Below are 19,331 nucleotides of genomic sequence, written 5' to 3' on the forward strand. Positions count from 1 at the left end.
ATCAGCACTGCACATGGTCCAGCTCACCCCATGGGCCTGGAGGCCCTGGGTTTGATCTGCACCTCCTAAGTGGTAGGCAGGTACTCTGTCAGTTGAGCCACATCTGCTTCCCTGGATAAACTTTAATTAACACATTATTCTCAGTGTGCTTGTGGAAATACTCTGGATATTCTAGTATTATTTCTGAAATTTCATCATGTGTTGGTGGATAAAATTTAGTTCCACCAAATGTCTCATAAAACCAGAGGCAAACACACCAAACTCTCTGACATACATAACTGCTCTTACTCTTAGTAATAAGAGGTAATTTATTCATTGAATCCACATCATGCATTCAATCAAGAAACATTTATTAAGTGGTTCCTCTCTCAGTTGCAAAGATCCCTCCTATCATTGTAGATGATAAGAAAAAAACACTTATGAAAAATATACACTGTGCCATTTTTTAGTGCTAGGTTAAAAAATAAATCAGGTCTGGAGAGGAGACTGTGGCTTAGAATGAATAGCAATTTAAAAGATGAAAATATATCAGTCAGCCAATGTCACGTAAGATATCATGCCCAAAACAAGTATCATAAAGCGTTAGCTGGTGAGTTTTTGGGAGCTGTGCATTCTGTTCATATGGAGGCCTCACTGGCTTGTCTGGGCCTACTCTTAGTGTATAGTTATCTGGCAGGGCCCTGAGGCCTGGGTGTTCTATGCTCAATTGTATTTGATCTCCTTCACATGTCCCTTAACTGGCCAACAGCCTGATTTTGGGTTGACTGCACTACATATCTTTTACCACCTGGCAGACTAATTCTAGATTCTTCTGATGGCTATTTTCATGCTCCAAAAGATGAAATGAAAGCCCATTTCAAAGTGTTTTATTCCCTGATGGATCAACTACCTCTTCCCTGTGCCTCCTTTATTTAAACTTTCTTATTTTCACTCCTTCTCATTCTCCTTCCCTTCCTCTGATCCCTGTTATTGTCCTCCAAATATGATATAAAGGTATAATCCAGGCCACACTGGTTCAGACTCTCCTCTGAAGGTCTTGTGTCACTCTCCCTCCTTATCTACTGGACCCTCTTTCAGGGCAGGCCCTTCTTCTCAGCATCCCTGATTGTATTTTACAGGCCTAGCTCAATGTCTTTATCCTTTATTCCTTCTCTTTTGAAAATAAAGAAAATTATCTCTCTCTGTCATTCTTTTCCTATTAATGGCCATTCCCCTTTATTCTAATCCTAATTATAAATACGTGCAAATAAATACGTGCAAATCTCCCCATGACCTTTTCCCTTCAAGTATCAATTTAGTTATTTTTTTGTACATCTTTGACACTTTCTGCCCATGTGACCTCAATTAAATTACTTAACCTCTCAGTGTGAAGGTTTTTCTCAAATATAAATTGTATATTATAATTGTCCCTGTTTTGTGAGGATGTCGTGAGGCAACACACATAACAGGCTATGAGCCAAACCTAATACAAAAAGAAATCCTCGTTTCCAATGATTAATAATCTTTTCATATCTCTTTTAAAAATCCCACAATTATTCATCAATTATTCATGATTAACTTAGCTTTCTGTGGCTGCTTCAACAAATTGAAAAGAAACACAATAACTCACAATAATAGAATTGAAATCACTCACAGTTTTGAGAGCTGCTAAATTGAAATCAGTATCTCAAGGCTGTAGTCAAAGATTTTAAAGGCCATACTTCCAGAAGCTCTTCAGTAGCATATATTCCATGACTCTACCAGCCCGTGGAGGCTGCCAGAATTTTTTTTTGGGGACTTCATTATTCCAGCTTTCAAGTTCAGCATCTTCAAATTACTCTATGCTTTTTTCTCTCTTGCACTTTTATGTTTGTCTATCAAATTATCCTGTATCCCTTTTATAGGAATACACGCGATTGCATTTTTGCCTAAACTGAAATCCCAGGATAATCTCTCCATCTCAGATTAAACAAAGTACGATGAATGTTTCATATGAGGTAACATGCATGGGCACCAGGATTTAAGACAAGGTATTTTCAGGCTAGTATTAAGTGTATAGTGTGTTTCCTTCAACCCCAATGATGCCCATTTATCCCACATGCAAAATACCTTGTCCTCATCCCAACATGCCCAAATATCTAAACAAGTTATAGCCTCAACCCCTTCCCAAAACTAATCTAAATATCATCTCCCAAACAGCCACAAGTCACCATATAAATCATCTAAATTAGATAAATTAGGTTATTTATTACATTCTCAGTAGCATCCAATCTGGGATAAAGTCATTTCTCTCTGTAGACCAGCAAGTAGAAAAGAATTTTACTGATTCCAAAATACGCTGGTGGGGCAGGCATAGTATAAATGTTGCAGATATCTTAATTCCAAAAGGGAGAGGATGAAAGGAAGATAGGAAGCACAGCTTCCAAGCAATTTTGAAATCTTGAAGTTCTGTTAGGTTCATTGTCTGGAGTCATCTCTATGGCCTATGTATTGCCCTTGGTGACACGTCTCTGTCCTCTGGACCTTGGGCTTTGGTTTCTGTACCCAGGTCTCTGGCCTCTGAGCCCATGTTTGTTATAACTCTCCCTGAAGAGCTGGCCTCTGTCGTATCTGGTGTAGATTGAATTATATACACATTCTTAATCATTGTCAGTATTCCTGTCTGTGTGGGCACATTGTAGATAGGACCTGGAATATGTTATTTGAGGTAAGGTGAGGCCCATCTAATTGAAAGGAGCCTTAATCCAGATCATTGGATAAAGTCACTCAAAGATATAGAATGAGTAGCCAGAAGATAGAAGTCAATAGAAACCAGAAGAGAAAGGAGAGGACATTGCTATGAAAGCAAGGCAGGGATAGTAGCCAAGGAACCTCAAGGATCTCTGGTAGCTAGAACTGGAATGTTAGAGAGTTTGGGCAGAAAGCATTGCCTTGCTGCTTTCTCAGTAGTGGCTTCTCCTAACCTAAAAACTGTGAGCCTATAAATTCCCAGTTTTCAAGCCATCCCATTCTGTACTACCTAAGATAGCCACCTGTCAAAGTAAGGTATGACAATTTGTATCTCTTCAAAGGGTTTTTGAAAGTTCATGGTTTTATCAGTTTATAGAATTTTGTAATTCCACAGCCTTCTTATCTTGTCCTCTTATTGTCCCTTTCAGCTCAGCTGGTAGTATTTTTGATAATATAATGTTCTCAAAAATCTTCTGGTTTGTGAACAAAGATCACATCCGAGTCCAGCTCCATCACACAGAAACACAAACTCCAAAGTAGGGCCATCTCACATGCCACTGAACTCCGTCTGCCATGGCCATAGGACCTGTGGATCTCTGTAGCCCTCAGAAGAACCAAAACATGAGGTTTTATCTACTTTATCTGTTTCTGAGACTCTGTTGAGGTGTGCATGAGGGTGGCCCCTCTGACAACCTCCTGGCTCTTTTTGGAGACTCATAGCTATATAACCTCACTTGTCCTTTCCATTTCCCCCTTTTACCCAAAGTAAAAAAGCAGTTTTTAACACTTGATATTACAGCTAGGCTGAGATATTCTGCAAGTCTGAGTTGACCCCTTTAATCAAGTTCTTTTTCTAGTTACATCATCACTTGGTGTTTGGTAGTAATCCTTGGGTGCCAGGGAGGCTCATCCCCAGGAGTCATGTCTCATGCTGGTGCAAAGGCAATGCATCTACATGCTGAGTTTGGCTTAGAGAGTGACCATATTTGAGGAAAATGGGGGCTTTCAGGAGGTAACTCTTAGGCACCATGCAGCTCTAGGCAAGTTCATATTTCAGGCACACAGGCTCATAATCGGAGCCATCAGTAACAAGGGCTCATTGTTGGACCATCCATCTTTGTTGTTCTTGGACATTGCACTTGGGGGATTGTTGCTGTTCCATTGGTGAATGTGATAGATCTCTCCTGGCCAGGAACTCAGCACTCTCTCAGCTGTCATTTCCAACTGTAACCACTATGAAAATATCCAAACCTTTCTATGTACCCTGTATACATGCCCTGGAGAACTCCCTCCCAACCATGTGTCCCCCACCAATAGCAGCCCACATGAGTGCTCCTCCCCCACCTTAGTTGAACCTCTCTGTGGTCCAAAACTTCTTCAGAAAGGAAGCCCAATATATTGCCAGTTTCCATTAAGAGTACAATGGAATGTAGTGTTGGGTTTAAAGGTTAGATATAGAATACAGAGTAATTTAGAAAAATTAAATAAAGAAAAATAAATTGGGGTATCAAAAAATTAAAAAAATTAAAAGCTTTGTTTCTGGAATTTTGCCTTTCATCACTGCTGTAAGTGTTGTCATGTATGTAGAGTGGCAAGGCAATTTCTTCCATTTCTTCCTCAGTGTCTACATCCTTTTTTTTTTCTGAGTATTAAGTTTGTCTTCACAAATTTTTACATCACAGTAATTCACATATGCAAAATATGGTACTACCACATATCCAACATCAAACCCTTTCTTCCTTCCCCAGCAATGATCTTTTTACATGTTATATCATATTTGCTGCAGCTGACATACAGATATTGAAAGAATAGCTTTCAAGCTTGGTTCCAATTGGGTTTACATTATGGTTTATATTTTAGACTATACAATTTTCTAAATTTTTAGTTATCTTATGTTTTACAGTATGTTTTCCATTTTAGCCTATAGGCTTTTATTCATTTTGGTATAATTTAATATGCCCTATATTCATCATTGCATGATCTTGTGGAAAACTTCCATTGCCCCACAGTTACCCTGATTCCATGTATTCAACATCTCTTTCCCCCTCCCCACAGAGCCCACCATGACAATCAATCCTCATTAGTTGAAGGGCCATATTCAGAGATACTTTCAGCCATGTTAAGAGCTTGACATACTTGACTGCCCTAACCCATTGGGAGCCACCAATTCTCTCAAGAGATACAATTCCCTCTGTTTGAGAACTTTAGTCCTCCCCAGGATGTGGATATACCTTCTCTTTCATTTTATGGGTCTCCACCCAATGATATAACCCATTATGACAAAATTAGCACTCACACACTCCCTAGAAGTTTGCCCCATGTCACAAGCCCCCACTTAAGCATCTTAAACAGATAATCTTCTATATTGTATTTTCTAAAGAGTTTTCTCTATATTGTAATTTCAAACCCATACCTGAAAATCTCCTATGTTCAAATGTTCCCTCCACCATCCCCCCAATTTCTTGGGATATCTGACCCATCCTCCCATCCCTAGCCACCCTGAGGCCCACAAAGCCCCACCCAAAGTTTTCAATATGCCCCCATTTTATCCCTTCCTGTACAAATTCTTATCTCCAGCTTAATATAGATTTCACCCATGTAGGATTCAGCTTGCAATTTTCCTCTAACCCAAATTTCTTTTAAGTTCGTTATCCTGTCTCTAGCTATCTGAGACAGATTAGTTTACTTATTTCATATCAGAGAGGTCATGTAGTATTTGTCCTTCAGTGCCTGGGTTGCTTCACTCACCATAAGGTTCTCAAGATTCATCCATGTTATCACATGTGTTTGTACTTTATTTGTTCTTATAGCTGAGTAGTATTCCATTGTATGTATATACCGCATTTTATTTATCCATTCATGTGTTGATGGGCATTTGGGTTGATTCCAACTTTTGGCAATAGTAAACAGTGTTGCTATGAACATTGGTGTGCACACATCAGGTTGTGTCCTTGTTTTCAGTTCTACTGGGTATATACCCAGCAGGGGAATTGGTGGATCCTATGGCAAATCTAAGCCATATTTTTGAGAAACCGCCAAACTGTCCTCCAGAATGCCTGGATCATTCTGCATTCCCACCAGCAGTGGATGAGTGTTCCCATTCCTCCACATTCTCACCAGCAATTGTAGTCTTCTGATTTTTTGATAGCTGCCAGTCTTATGGGAGTAAGATGTTATCTTATTGTTGTTTTGTTTTGCATTTGCCTAGTAGCTAGTGATTTTAAGCAGCTTTTTCATTTTTTTAAAACCATTTTTATATCTTTTTTTGGAGAAGGGCTGAACTATTTTTTCCCCATTTTTTAAAATGGGCTGTTTTTATTTTCCTTTCAACATATTGGAGTTCTTTATATATGCAAGATAAAAGTCTCCTATCAGATATATGGTTACCAAATATTTTCTCCCATTGTGTAGGCTCTCTTTTCACTTTCTTGACAAACTCCTTTGAGGTGCAAAGGCTTTAATTTTGAGGAAGTCCCATTTATCTATTTGTTCTTTTGCTGCTTGTGCTTTTGGTGTGAAGTTCATGAAGCCATTTACTATTACAAATTCCTGTAGATTTATTACTATTACAAATTCCCTACATTGCTTTCCAAGGTCTTTATGGTCTTGGCTCTTATATTTAGGTCTTTGATCCATCTTGAGTTGATCTTTGTATAAGGTGTGAGTTGGTAATCCTCTTTCATTCTTTTACGTATGGATATCCAGTTCTCAAGGCACCATTTGTTGAAGAGGCCATTCTCTCCCAGTTGAGAGGGCTTGGTGGCCTTGTAAAATACCATATGGCTGTATATTTACCATATGTATATATACCATATGGTATAGATATCATATGGGGATCTATAACTATATTCTCAATTTGGTTCTGTTGTTCAGTGAGTCTATCCTTGTGCCCAAACCATGCTGTTTTCACTACTGTAGCTTTGTAGTATATTTTGAAGTCAGGTTGTGTGGTTCCTCCAATTTCATTTTTCTTTTTCAATATGACTTTGGCTATTCAGGGCCTCTTTCCTTTCTAAACAAATTTCATAGTTTGTTTCTCTAGTTCATTAAAGAATGATGTGTTACTTTTTCTTGGGATTGCATTGAATCTGTAGATCAGTTTTGGTAGGATGAATATCTTAATATTTAGTCTACCTATCCAGGAACAGAGAATATTCTTCCATTTATTTACATCTTCTTTGATTTCCTTCAACAATGTTGTATTGTTTTCTGAGTATAAGTCTTTTACCTCTTTAGTTAAATTTATTCATAGGTATGTGATTTTTTAATTTACTATTGTGAATGGTATTTGATTCCTGATTTCCTCCTCAGATTGCTCATTATTGGTGTACAGAAATGCTACTTACTTTTATGCATTGATCTTGTAACCTGCTACCTTACTGAACTCATTCATAAGTTCTAGAAGCTTTGTTGCAAGTACTTCTAAGACTATGTTAAATAGGAGGGGTAATAGTGGTAATTCTTGTCTTGTTCCTGATCTTAGAGAGGAAGATTTTAGAATTTCACCACTGTAAATGATGTTAGCTGTGGGTTTCTAATATATACTCTTTATCATGTTCAGAAAGTTTCCTCCTATTCTGATATTTTGCAATGTATTTATCAAGAAAGGGTATTATATTTTGTTAAATGCTTTTTCTGCATCTATGGATATGATTATGTGATCTTTTCCCTTCAATCTGTTTATGTGGTGTTTTACATTAATTGATTTTCTTATGTTGAACCATTGTTGCATACCAGGAATGAATCCCACTTTGTCATGGTGTATAATTTGTTTAATGTGTTGTTGAATACAATTAGCAGGTATTTTTTTGAGGATTTTCTGTTCTAGATTCATTAGAGAGATTGGTCTGTAATTTTCCTTTCTTGTGTTGTCTTTGTTTGGCTTTGGTACTAGAGTAATCTTGGCATTGTAGAGTGAGTTAGGCAATGTTCCTTCTGATTTGATTTTTTTGAAGAGTTTAAGCAAATTTTGTGTTAGTTCTTTCCAGAAAGTTTGGCAGAAGTCACCTGTGAAGCCATCTGGCCCAGGGTTCTTCTTAGTTGGGAGACTTTAATGACTGATTCTATCTCTTTACTTGGGACTGGTTTGTTGAGATTCTTAATTTCTTCCTTTGTCAATGTAGAGTGCTTATATCTTTCTAAGAATTTGTCCTTGTTGGCATATAATTTTTCAAAATATCCTCTTTTGGTTGCCTTTATTTCTATGGGACCAGTGATAATATCTCCTTTCTCCTTTCCTAATTTGTGTATTTGCATCTTCTCTCTTTTTTTCTTTGTTAGTCTAGCTAACGGTTTGTCAATTTTATTGATCTTCTCAAAGTATCAGCTCTTGGTTTTGTTTATGTTTTCAAGTGCTTTCTTATTTTCTATTTCATTTAGTTCTGCTCTGATCTTTGTTATTTCTTTCTTTCTACCTCTTTTGGGTTAGTTTGTTGTTGTTTTTACTAATTCCTCCAAGTGTGCAGTTAGTTCTTCAATTTTAGCTCTTTCTTATTTTTTGATGTATAAATTTATGGCTATAAACTTCACTCTCAGTACTACTTTTGCTGCATCCCCTAAGTTTGGATATGTTGTGTTATCATTTTCATTAGTTTCAAAATAGTTATTAATTTCTTTTGAGATTTCCTCCTTGCCCCATTGTTTTTCTAAGAGTGTGTTGTTTAACTTACAAATCTTGGTGCCAAATCTAGGTCTCTGGGCCTTGCAGATTTCCAGCTTCATTCCATTCTGGTCAAAGAAACTATTTTGTATGATTTCAATCTTTCTGAATTCACTGAGACTTTTTCTATGGCCTATCATGTGGTCTGTCTTGGAGAATGATCCATGTTCACTTGAGAAGAATGTATATCCTTCTATATTTGAGTGTAATATTCTGTACATGTCTACTAGGTTCAGCTCCACTAATAAATTGTTCAAAATCTTTGTTTCTTTATTGATTCTCTTTTGAGATGTTCTGTCCAAAGTTGATAGTGGTGTATTAATGTTGCTCACTATAATTGTAGAGGCATCTATTCCTTCACTTAGTTTTTCCAGTGTTTGTCCAGTGTTTAGAGGCACCCTTGTTAGGAACATAAATGTTTATGATTGTTCTTTCTTCTTGAAAGGTTATCCCTTTCACTAATATTTAGCGTCCATCTTTGTCTTTCCCAATTGTTTTGCATTTAAAGTGTATTTTATCTAATATTAATATAGCCACTCCTGCCTTTTTTTGGTTACTGTTTGCTTGTAAGATTGTTTTCCAGCCATGCACTTTAAACCTCCTTGAATCCCTGGGTCTAAGATGTGTTTCTTGTAGACAGCATATAGATGGGTCATATTTCCTTATCCAAACTTCCAGTCTGAGTCTCTTGACAGGTGAGTTTAATCTATTGACATTTAGTGTTATTACTTTCAAGGAATTATTTATATTTGTTGGAAAATGAGGCACAGTGGCCTCACAAGGAGAGACGTGCTGTCTCCATGGCTACACTTGCAATCTAGGGAATGCAGTAATTAAGAGTTCTTGTCAAATGGGATGAAGGTGTTAAAGGCTGAAAGAAAAGATGAGCACATACCTTTTGCAGTAAATAGAACACTTAGACTTTGTACCTTGAGATAAGATTTTTTTGAATTCCTTAGACTATGTGTAATGCTGATAGTTAACTGCATGTTGTTGCATGTAGACTGGGGTTCATAGAGAGTCCCTTGTAAACAATATTAAAGTTGTCTGATGAGTCTCTATTGGCAGACCCCTGATCCCAGGTCTCTCGTTCTTTCTTTCTTTTTCTTTCCTTCTTTCTCTTTCTTTCATTTCCTATACCCTTCAGGCCCAAATCACCAACAATATTAGCCATATTTTCTTTGGATTTGTGTTTGTCTTATTTTATTTTATTTTTCTGTTTTTGTCTTTTTAGTTGCTCTTACACTCTCTTCAGTTCTGTCTCTCTTGTTTTTTTCTTTCTTCCTTCAGAACTCCCTTTAGTATTTCTTGAAGGGCAGGATTCTTGTTGGCATACTTTCTTAGTTTCTGTTTATCTGTGAATATTTTGAACCCTCCATCATTTTTGAATGCTAACTTTGCTGGATAGAGTATTCTTGGTCGGAAATTTTTTTTAGTACCTTGACTATGTCATACCACTGCCTTCTTGCCTCCATGGTTTCAGATGAAAAATGAGCACTTAATCTTATGGAGCCTCCTTTGTATGTAATTGTTCTCTTTTCTCTTGCTGTTTTTAGTATTTTCTCTTTGTCTTGAGCATTGGATAACTTGACAAGTACATGTCTTGGGGTAGGCCTGTTGGGATTTATGCTGTTTTGGGTGCATTGTGCTTCCTGACATTTCCCTCCATCTCCCTCAATAGATTTGGGAAGTTTTTAGCCATTATTTCCTCCAACACCCCTTCTGTCTCCTTTCCCTTCTCTTCTCCCTCTGGGATACCTATAATGTGTATGTTTCTGTGTTTTGTATTGTCATTCAGGTCCCTATGTCCCTGCTGGATTTTTTCTATCATTTTATCGACCAGTTCTACTATCTGTTTGATATCAGATGTGCTGTCTCCCACATCACTAATTCTTTCCTCTGCCTCTTTGAATCTGCTGTTATTTGCTGAGTGTGTAGTTTTGATTTTTCGAATTGTGCTGTTCATCACCATCATATCAGTTATCTTCTTGGGTATGACTGCAATTTCTTCTGTATTCTCTCCAAGTGTTTTCTTCATATTCTTAATCTCTTCCTTCTCTTATATCAAATTGGTCCCTAATATATGTTTTGAGAGTTTTAGTTACTTGTTTGATGTTCTGCTTCTCTTCCTGGTTTTTAGTTTGTTCATTGGATTGAGGCATGTTTTCCTGATTATTGATTTGGTTTGTAGGTTTTCATTCCTGTCTGGTCATCATTTTTTCTTGATGGGTTTAATCAGTTGCTTAGCTTTTTTGTGTAGTTTGGAGTTTAATTAGTTGTGTTTGCATGCATGTTAAGTCTTCTCTTTGTCACTTTGTTCTTATTCTGTTTCCTTGTTGTTGGCTAAGTTCACTTGAAGGAAAATATTAGGGCCATAGAAAGCAAAAAGAGTAAGAAAAGAAAAGAATAATAGTAATATTAATAGTAAATATTAACAGAGGAACCTTGTGAGATCTAGGAGAATGGATATTAAACTCATGTAAGGTATTTAGAGTTATAACAGTAAGAAAAGTAGAGTATGTATAATGAGACAGTAAATTGAATATGGAGAGGAATATAGTGTGAATTAAAAGGCCATTGGTTCAGGAGAGAGGGAAAGATAAAAGAAATAACAATAATATAAAGAGTGAATATAACACAGAAAACAGAACAAAAATATTAGAAATAAAATGTCAGAAAAATAGGGGGGCAAGCAAAGAGAGGTGCAATGTAAGAGAAACAATAAATGATGGAGGATAGAAAGATATAGAGGAAAGGGGATAGTGTTGGTGGCCAAAATCAATACACACAGGAAAAAGGAAATGGAGGGTGAGGAAATACAGCAAATGTGTAGTGCTCCCTGTAGCACATAATGTAAAAAGAATAAAAAAGAGGAGAAAGAAAGAAAGAGAATAAGGAAGTAAAAGGAGTAAAGGAAGGGGGGAAGTAAGCAAGGAAAAGAAAAAGAGAAAATAAGGAAAAAGAAAAAAAGGCCTCATGGTGATAAAGAGGAAGGAAAAAGAGGAAAAGAAACCAACAAGATAATAGGCACATTTTCAAGCAAGGAATCCTCTTTGTAGTTAAATAAAACACTTAGCTATCTGACATTCCTGCTTTCTCCCTTCCTCATTTCCCTCTTTCCAAGGCAGCAGGAAAACTGCCTGAGAGGTCCAGTAGGAGATTCAAATAGGTCCTTGTAGAATCAGCTCCACCGAGAAAACAAGGACCTTTAATTTCCAGGGAGAGAGAGCACCCACACCTCACTGGGAACCCCAAGTATGCTATTGGAAGCTTGGAAAGCACCTCCTACAGTCCCTCTCGTTCAAGTGTGCTATGAGAGGGCTAGTTGATTTTCTTACTCTACCTTCTCACCGAACAAGTTTCCTATCTCAGGATAATTAGGTGAATTGGGTTTTCTCAGTAGATCCACCACTCCTTTCTTCCCAGCCTGTCGTCAAACCAGGCGGTATGCTCCTCCAAGCACACACAAAAAAATTTAAAAATTAAAAATTAAAATGGGTGATGACCAGAAAATTGAACCTGTACTAACCCGGCCTCACTGTTTCACCTACCACTGAATCCCACCCTCTCACGGAGTCAGTCCAAAACCAGAGGGCTCAGGCCATCCCGGACCTCTGGGAGTACTGAACTGGGGAATGGGTAGTCCAGCACACTGCAGACTCAGGGTATGTGTGTCTGTGGAATGCGGGCTGCAGAGGCTTAGGGAACATGGTCCTGGGAGCACACACGTAGTGATCACAAGGCCCAGGAACGCCGCAGCTCCACAGACAGTTCTCAGGGAACACCGTGGCAGCCAGCCCTAGGGGGATGGGTCCCACCTTCGGCAGCCTCTTCCCTCCATACTTGCAACCCACAATTCTACCTTTAGGAAGCACTACCTCTTTCACTGTCTCTCCAAATCCACATCCACACACCTCCTGCCTTGCAATCTCCCAAAACAACCCACTTTGGCAAGACTCCAACCCCACTCCGCCGCCTCCTTGCAGGAGAGACTGTGAGGTGCAGTCACTCAGACACCATCTTGCCATAAAACTTTTTCGACACTGCCTTGCATCACTGTAAGATCTGTTGTCTTGCATGCATTGTGACATTTTCTTCTGTACAGTCACACAATGTCTCATTTTTAAAAAAATTGTATTCAAACAAAGATTTTTACAGAAAAGTCATATAAAAAATACAGGGGTTTCCCATATACCATGCTTCCCCCTAACCACTCCCTCCTATTCATAATATTTTACATGCAGATGTTACATTTGTTACAATTGATGCACAAATATTGAAGCGGTGATACTAGCCCTGGTCAATAGTTCACATAGGTTTACATTTTGGACCATATATCTCTATAGGTTTTGAAATTTAAAATGGCCTGTATGCATTATTGCAAGATCATGCAGGACAATTCTAATGCCTTAAAAATGCCTTATGTTCCATTTACTCTATTCTTCTCTACCGCTCCCCTCAGAACCTATGGTCAGCACTAAGGTTTAATTTTTGAAGCATAAGATTCATAATTAGCTGCAATAATATTGAGGGATTCACATATTGGTCTGCTTTCTTTTATTTTTTAAAATATTTTTTTAAAATTTTTTAAAAAGATACTTAGATTACACAAAATGTTACACAAAATATATAAGGGATTCCCATATACCTCAATCCTTACACCTCCCATCCTTCCCTATATTAGCAACTTTTTTCATTACTGTGTTATGTTCATTGCAATTGATAAACACATTTGGAGCATTGCGTTAAGCATGGATAATAGTTTACAATGTAGTTTACACTCTCTCCCACTCAATTCTGTAGGTCATGGCAGGATATATAAAGGCCTGTATCTGTCATTGCAATATCATTTAGGACAAGTCCAAGTCCCACTTGGGGTAGTATATACGTTGGCAGTCTATGAGATCCTGCTGACATGTGCAAAAGTGTTACTCTGAGATGACCTCCCAACTCACTTGATGTCTCTTAGTTATGTAAGTTCATTTGTCATTACACTTTCCCCTTTTATTCAAGGTCTTTTTCCAGTTGCATTGCTTTTTGGTGCTTGGTAGTAATCCCTTGATACCAGGGAGGCTTATTTCCAGGATTCATGTCCCATGCTAGGGGAAATGTAATGCATTTATATGATGAGTTTGGCTTAGAGAGAGGTCACATTTGAGCAACATGGAGGCTCTCAGGAGGTAATACCTAGGCACCCTACAGCACTAGGCTAAGTTTCAAATTCAAGAGTAAAGTTTCATAAATGTAATCATCAATATCAAGGGCCCATCAGTGACTGTCCTTCTTCACTAGTCATTGTCCTGCACTTGGGGGATTGTTGCTGTTCCATTGGAGAGTGTGGAAGAACTCCCCAGATAGGAATTCTTTTCTTATTTCACTTTTATTTTTTTGAGTTAGGCCAGTACTTTATTAACATAGGGAGGGAAGAGAAATGGGAGAATAACAGATCAAGCGTCCCAGGTAGAGAGGAAGGGGCTGAAAAGTGATAAAGCAGATCAAATTACAGATTACAGTTCCACATTATGGATTATAAATGTCCAGGTTTTACTTGCATGCTGGCCATGGAAGGGGAAAATGGCAACAGCAGGGCACAGAAGGCAGGAAGATGTGTCCAAAGGTGAGAGACCCAGGATGGAAATTCAATATTCTTTTGGTTATTGTGTGAATCTCCACCCATTGTGACAATGCCCCATGAACATTTTAACACTTTTATGTACCTTATATGTATGCCTAGGTGACCTTCCTTCCATGTATCCCCCAGCACTGCCACCCGACATCAATGATTCTCCCCTGCCACAATTGTAACCCTTCTGTGGTCCAAAACTTCTTCAAAAATGAAGCCAGAAATATCACCAAATACAATTATTAGGAAGGTGAAATAGTAGTGATAGGTTTAAACATCAAAAATAAACTACATAATAATTTAGAAAACCTAAAAGTAAATTAAAATAAAAATTGAGATAGTAAAAAATTAATGAACAACCTTAATTTTTTTGCTTTGCATTTCATCATTACAATTTCTGTTGTCATGTATGTACAGGGACATTTTCTTTCATTTCTTCCCCAGGTGTCTTACTATTTTTCATTTTGTCTTCAAAGAAGTTTTAGATCAGAGTTAAGCCACATACAGAACACAGGGGACTCCTCTCTACTCAACATCCTCCCCTTTTCCGCTTCCAATATCAATAACCTTTTTATATGTGGATGATACATTTGTTACAACTGATGTACAACTATTGAAACATAGTCACTAACCATGGTCAATGGTTTACATTATGGTCTACACTCTAGACCATACACTTCCATAAACTTTTTATGAAATTCAACATGGCCTGTGCCTATCATTGCAAGAGCAGGCAGAATTCTTCCATTGCCCCATAAATATCTCCTCTTCCAACTACCTTGTTCTCCCTCCCCATTCCCTCAGGGCCCATGGTGACCTTTAGGCTTCATTCCTTGAAGGACAAAATTCATAGTTACTTGCTTTGTCTGGAGTCTTGATACACTGGTCAGACCTCCCCTATTATGAACTGTGCATGCTCTTGGGAGACACCCACCACTCTGAGAACATAATGGGCCTCCCCAGGATGGGAATCCAACTAACTCCCACTCATTATGTGGGTCTCCACCCACTAATCCAACACAATATGACAAACTGACCGCTTACACATTCTCTAGAAAACTGCCCCAGGTGCATCCTGTCCCGAATGCACCCCAATCTATTTCCCTAAACCAATAACCCTCCCTTGTCATATTACCAAAAGAACTTTCCTAACATTGTGGTTTCATCCACATATCCACCAATCCCGTGTTCATCTGCTCCCTCTCCCAACCCTACGCCATTTCCATGGATGGTCTAACCCACCCTCCGAATCCTACCCCGCTGGCGAACTTGAACCACCCAACCGAATACTATCTCTACACCCCTGTCATATCCCTTCACTGCACAACTACTCATTTCCACCTTATCATAGATTGTATCTTATGGGGGATGGGCCACAACCTTCTTCTCCCTTTCAATTTCCTGTAAGTCTGTCTTCAGACTCTAGTTCTCTGAGTCTGCTTGATTTGCTTAATTCATATCAGTGAGGTTATGTAATATTGGTCCTTCAATACCTGTCTTGCCTCACTTAACATAAGGTCCTCAAGATTCATCCATGTTATCCCATGCATTAGTATTGTATTCCTCCTTACAGCTGCATTATATGCAATTGTGTATATATAACACATTTTGTTTATCAGTTCTTCTGTTGATGGGCATTTGGGTTGATTCCAACTCTTGGCAATAGTGAATAATTAGGAATGAACACCGGTGTTCATATATCTGTTCATGTCCTTGCTTTCAGTTCTTCTGGGTATGTACCCTGCAGTGGAATTGTTGGATCATATGTCAGATCTACAGTTAGTTTTTTGAGGAACCACCAAAGTACCTTCCACAATGGCTGGATCCTTCTACATCCCACCAGCAGTGGGTGAGTGCTCCCATTCCTCCCCATCCTCTCCAAACTTTTAGTCCTCTGTTTTTTAAATAGCTACCAGTAATTTTGATTTTCATTTCCCTAATAGCTAGTGATGTTTAGCATCTTTTAAAATGCTTTTTAGCCATTTGTATCTCTCTTTGGAACAGTATCTGTTCAAATCTCTTGCCCATTTTTTAAATGGTTTGTTTGTCTTTTTGTTCTTGAGATATAGGATTTCTTTAAATATGCTGGATATTAGGCTCCCATCAGATATATGGTTATCAAATATTTTCTCCACCTGGGTATGCTGTCTTTTCACTTTCTTGACAAACTTTTTTTTTTTTGGAGGTGCAAATTTTTTTTATTTTGATGAGGTCCTATTTATCTATTTTTTCTTTCACTGCTTGTGATTTGAGTGTGAATTTAATGAAAGCATTTCCTATTATAAGGCCTTGTAGATGCTTTCCTACATTATCTTCCAAGGTCTTTATGGTCTTGGCTCTTATATTTAGATCTTTGATCCATACTGAGTTGTTTTTCATTTAGGGTGTGAGATGGTGTTCCCCTCTCATTGTTTTGCATATGGATATTCAGTTCTCCAAGCACCATTTGTTGAAGAGGCCATTCTCTTCAAGCTGAGTGGGCTTGATGGCCTTGTCGAATATGAGATGATACATGTGAGGATCTAGATCAGAACTCTGAGTTCAGTTCCATTGGTTAGTATGTCTATCCTTGTGCCAACACCATCCTGTTTGGACCACTATAGCTTTGTAGTATGTTTTAAAGTCAGATAATGTGATTCCTCCAACTTCATTTTTCTTTTTCAATATGTCTTTGACTATTCAGGACCTCTTGCTCTTTCAAATAAATTTCATAGCTAATTTTTCCAATTTGGTAAAAAGTGCTCTGTAGATATTTTATTGGAATTGCATTAAATCTGTAGAACAGTTTAGGTAGGATAGACATCTTAATGATGATTAGTCTTCCCACCCATGAAAACGGAATATTCCTTTATTTATCAGTAACTACTTAGTTAAATTAATTCCGAGGTATCTGAGTCTTTTGTTGCTTTTATAAATGGGATGCTTTTCTTTATTTTCTCCTCAGTTGGCTCATTATTGGTGCACAGTCATGCCACTGGTTTTTGTGCATTGAGTTTATAATCTGCAACTTTACTGAGCTCATTTATAAGCTCTAGAAACTTTGTTGTAGATTTCTCAGGGATTTTTATGTATAGGATCAAATAGCCTTCATATAGTGAAATTTTAACTTCTTCCTTTCCAATTTGGATGTCTCTTATATATTTTTCTTTGCTCAGTGCTTGAGCAAGTACTTCTGAAACAGTGTTAAATAGGAGGGATGATAGTGGGCATCCTTGTCTTGTTCCTGAAATTAGAGGGGAAGATTTTAGTATTTCACCATTGTCAATGATGTTAGCTGTGGGTTTTTCATATATACCCTTATCATGTTCAGAACCTTTCCTTCTATTCCTACTTTTCAGTGTTTTTATCGGGAAAGCGTGCTGTATTTTGTCAAATGCTTTTTCTGCATCAATAGATACGATCATGTGTATTTTTTTCCTTCGGTCTGCTTATGTGGTGTATTATATTGATTGATTTTCTTATGTTGAACCATCCTTAATACCAGGAATGAATCCCACTTGATCATGGTCTATAAATAATTTGATATGTTGTTGAATACACTGAGCAAGTATTTTCTTGAGGTTTAACATCTAGGCTCATTAGAGAGATTGGTGTGTAATTTTCCTTTCTTGTGGTGTCTCTGTTTAACTTTGGTATAAAGGTAATGTTGGCTTCATAGAATGAGTTAGGCAATGTTTCTTCTATTTATTTTTTTGGAAGATTTAAAGCAAGATTGGTGTTAGTTCTCTCTGGGATGCTTGGTAGAATTCACCTGTGAAGCTGTCTTACTCAGGGATCTTCTTATTTGGGAGGTTTTTAATGACTGATTCTACCTCTTTACTTGTGATTGGTTTGTTGAGGTCATCAATTTCTTCTTTCATCAATGTAGGCTGCTTATGTGTTTCTAGGAATTTGTCCTTTCCTCTAAATTGTCCTTCTTCTTTGTGTATGGTTTTCAAAATGTCCTCTTATGATACTCTTTATTTCTGTGGAGTCAGTGGTGATATTCCCTTTTATGTGTATTTGCATCTTCTCTCTTTTTTGCTGTTTGTCTAACTAAGGGTTTGTCAATTTAATCAATCTACTCAAAGAACCAGCTCTTTTTTTTTTTTGCATATTTTTCTAGTTCTCTCTTATTTTTTCCTTCATTTAGTTTTGCTCTCCTCTTTTTTATTTTTCTTTAAACTTCCTTTGTTGTTTTGTTCTTTTGGCTTATTTTTTTTTTACTAATTTCTCCAAGTGTGCAGTTAGGTCTTCAATTTTAGCTCTTTCTTCTTTTTTAATGTATGTATTTATGGTTATGAAGTTTTAAAGAAAGATTTGCATTAGTTCTTTCTGTAGAGTATAGCTTTTGCTGCCTCTCATAAGTTTTGATATGTTGTGTTGTCATTTTCATTGGTTTCAAGGTAGTTACTGATTTCTTTTGACATTTCTTCCTTGACCCTCTGTTTTACTAAATTGTGTTGGCTTAACTTCCATATCTTTGCACCTAATGTGGTTCTCTGGCCCTTGCAAATATCCAGCTTTAATTCCACTGTGGTGAGAGAAATTATTTGGATAATTTCAGTTTTCTGAATTCATTGAGACTTTCTCTGTGGCCTAGCATGTGGTATGTCTCATGGAATGATCCATATGTCCTTGAGAAGAATGTATATTCTGCTATATTTTGGTGTAATGTTCTGTGTATGCCTATTAGTTCCAGATCCTCATTTATATTATTCATAATCTTTGTTTTTTTATTGATTTTCTGTTGAGATGTTCTGTCCAGTGGTGATAATGTTGTATTAAATTCCCTCACTATAATTGTAAAGGCATCTATTCCTTCACTTAGTTTTTCCAATGTTTGCCTCATATTTTGAGGTACTCTAGTTAGGTGCATAAATGTTTATGATTATTCTCTCTTCTTGAAAGATTACCCCTTTTACTAATATGTAGTGTCCATCTTTGTCTCTCTCAATAGTTTTGCACTTAAAGCCTATTTTGTCGATATTAGTATAGCTAGTCCTGCCCTTTTTTGGTTATTGTTTGTTTGTAAGATTGTTTTCCAGTTGTTCACTTTCAACTTCCGTGAATCCCTGGGTCTAAGGTGAGTTTCTTGTAGACAACATATAGATGGGTCATATTTCCTTAACCAGTCTGCAAATTTGTGTTTCTTGAATGGTGAGTTTTGTTTTTTTTTTAAGATTTATTTATTTTTCTCCCATTTCCGCCGCTCATTGCCTGCTCTCTGTGTCCATTCACTGTGTTCTTCTGTGACTCCTTCTATCTTTATCTGCAGCACTGGGAATCTGATTCTTTCTGTTGTGTCACCTTGATTGTGTCAGCTCTCTGGGTGTGCAGTGCCACTCTTGGGCACGGTGC

This window comes from Dasypus novemcinctus, chromosome 17 (assembly GCF_030445035.2).
Source record: "Dasypus novemcinctus isolate mDasNov1 chromosome 17, mDasNov1.1.hap2, whole genome shotgun sequence".
In the NCBI taxonomy this organism is placed as follows: Eukaryota; Metazoa; Chordata; class Mammalia; order Cingulata; family Dasypodidae; genus Dasypus; species Dasypus novemcinctus.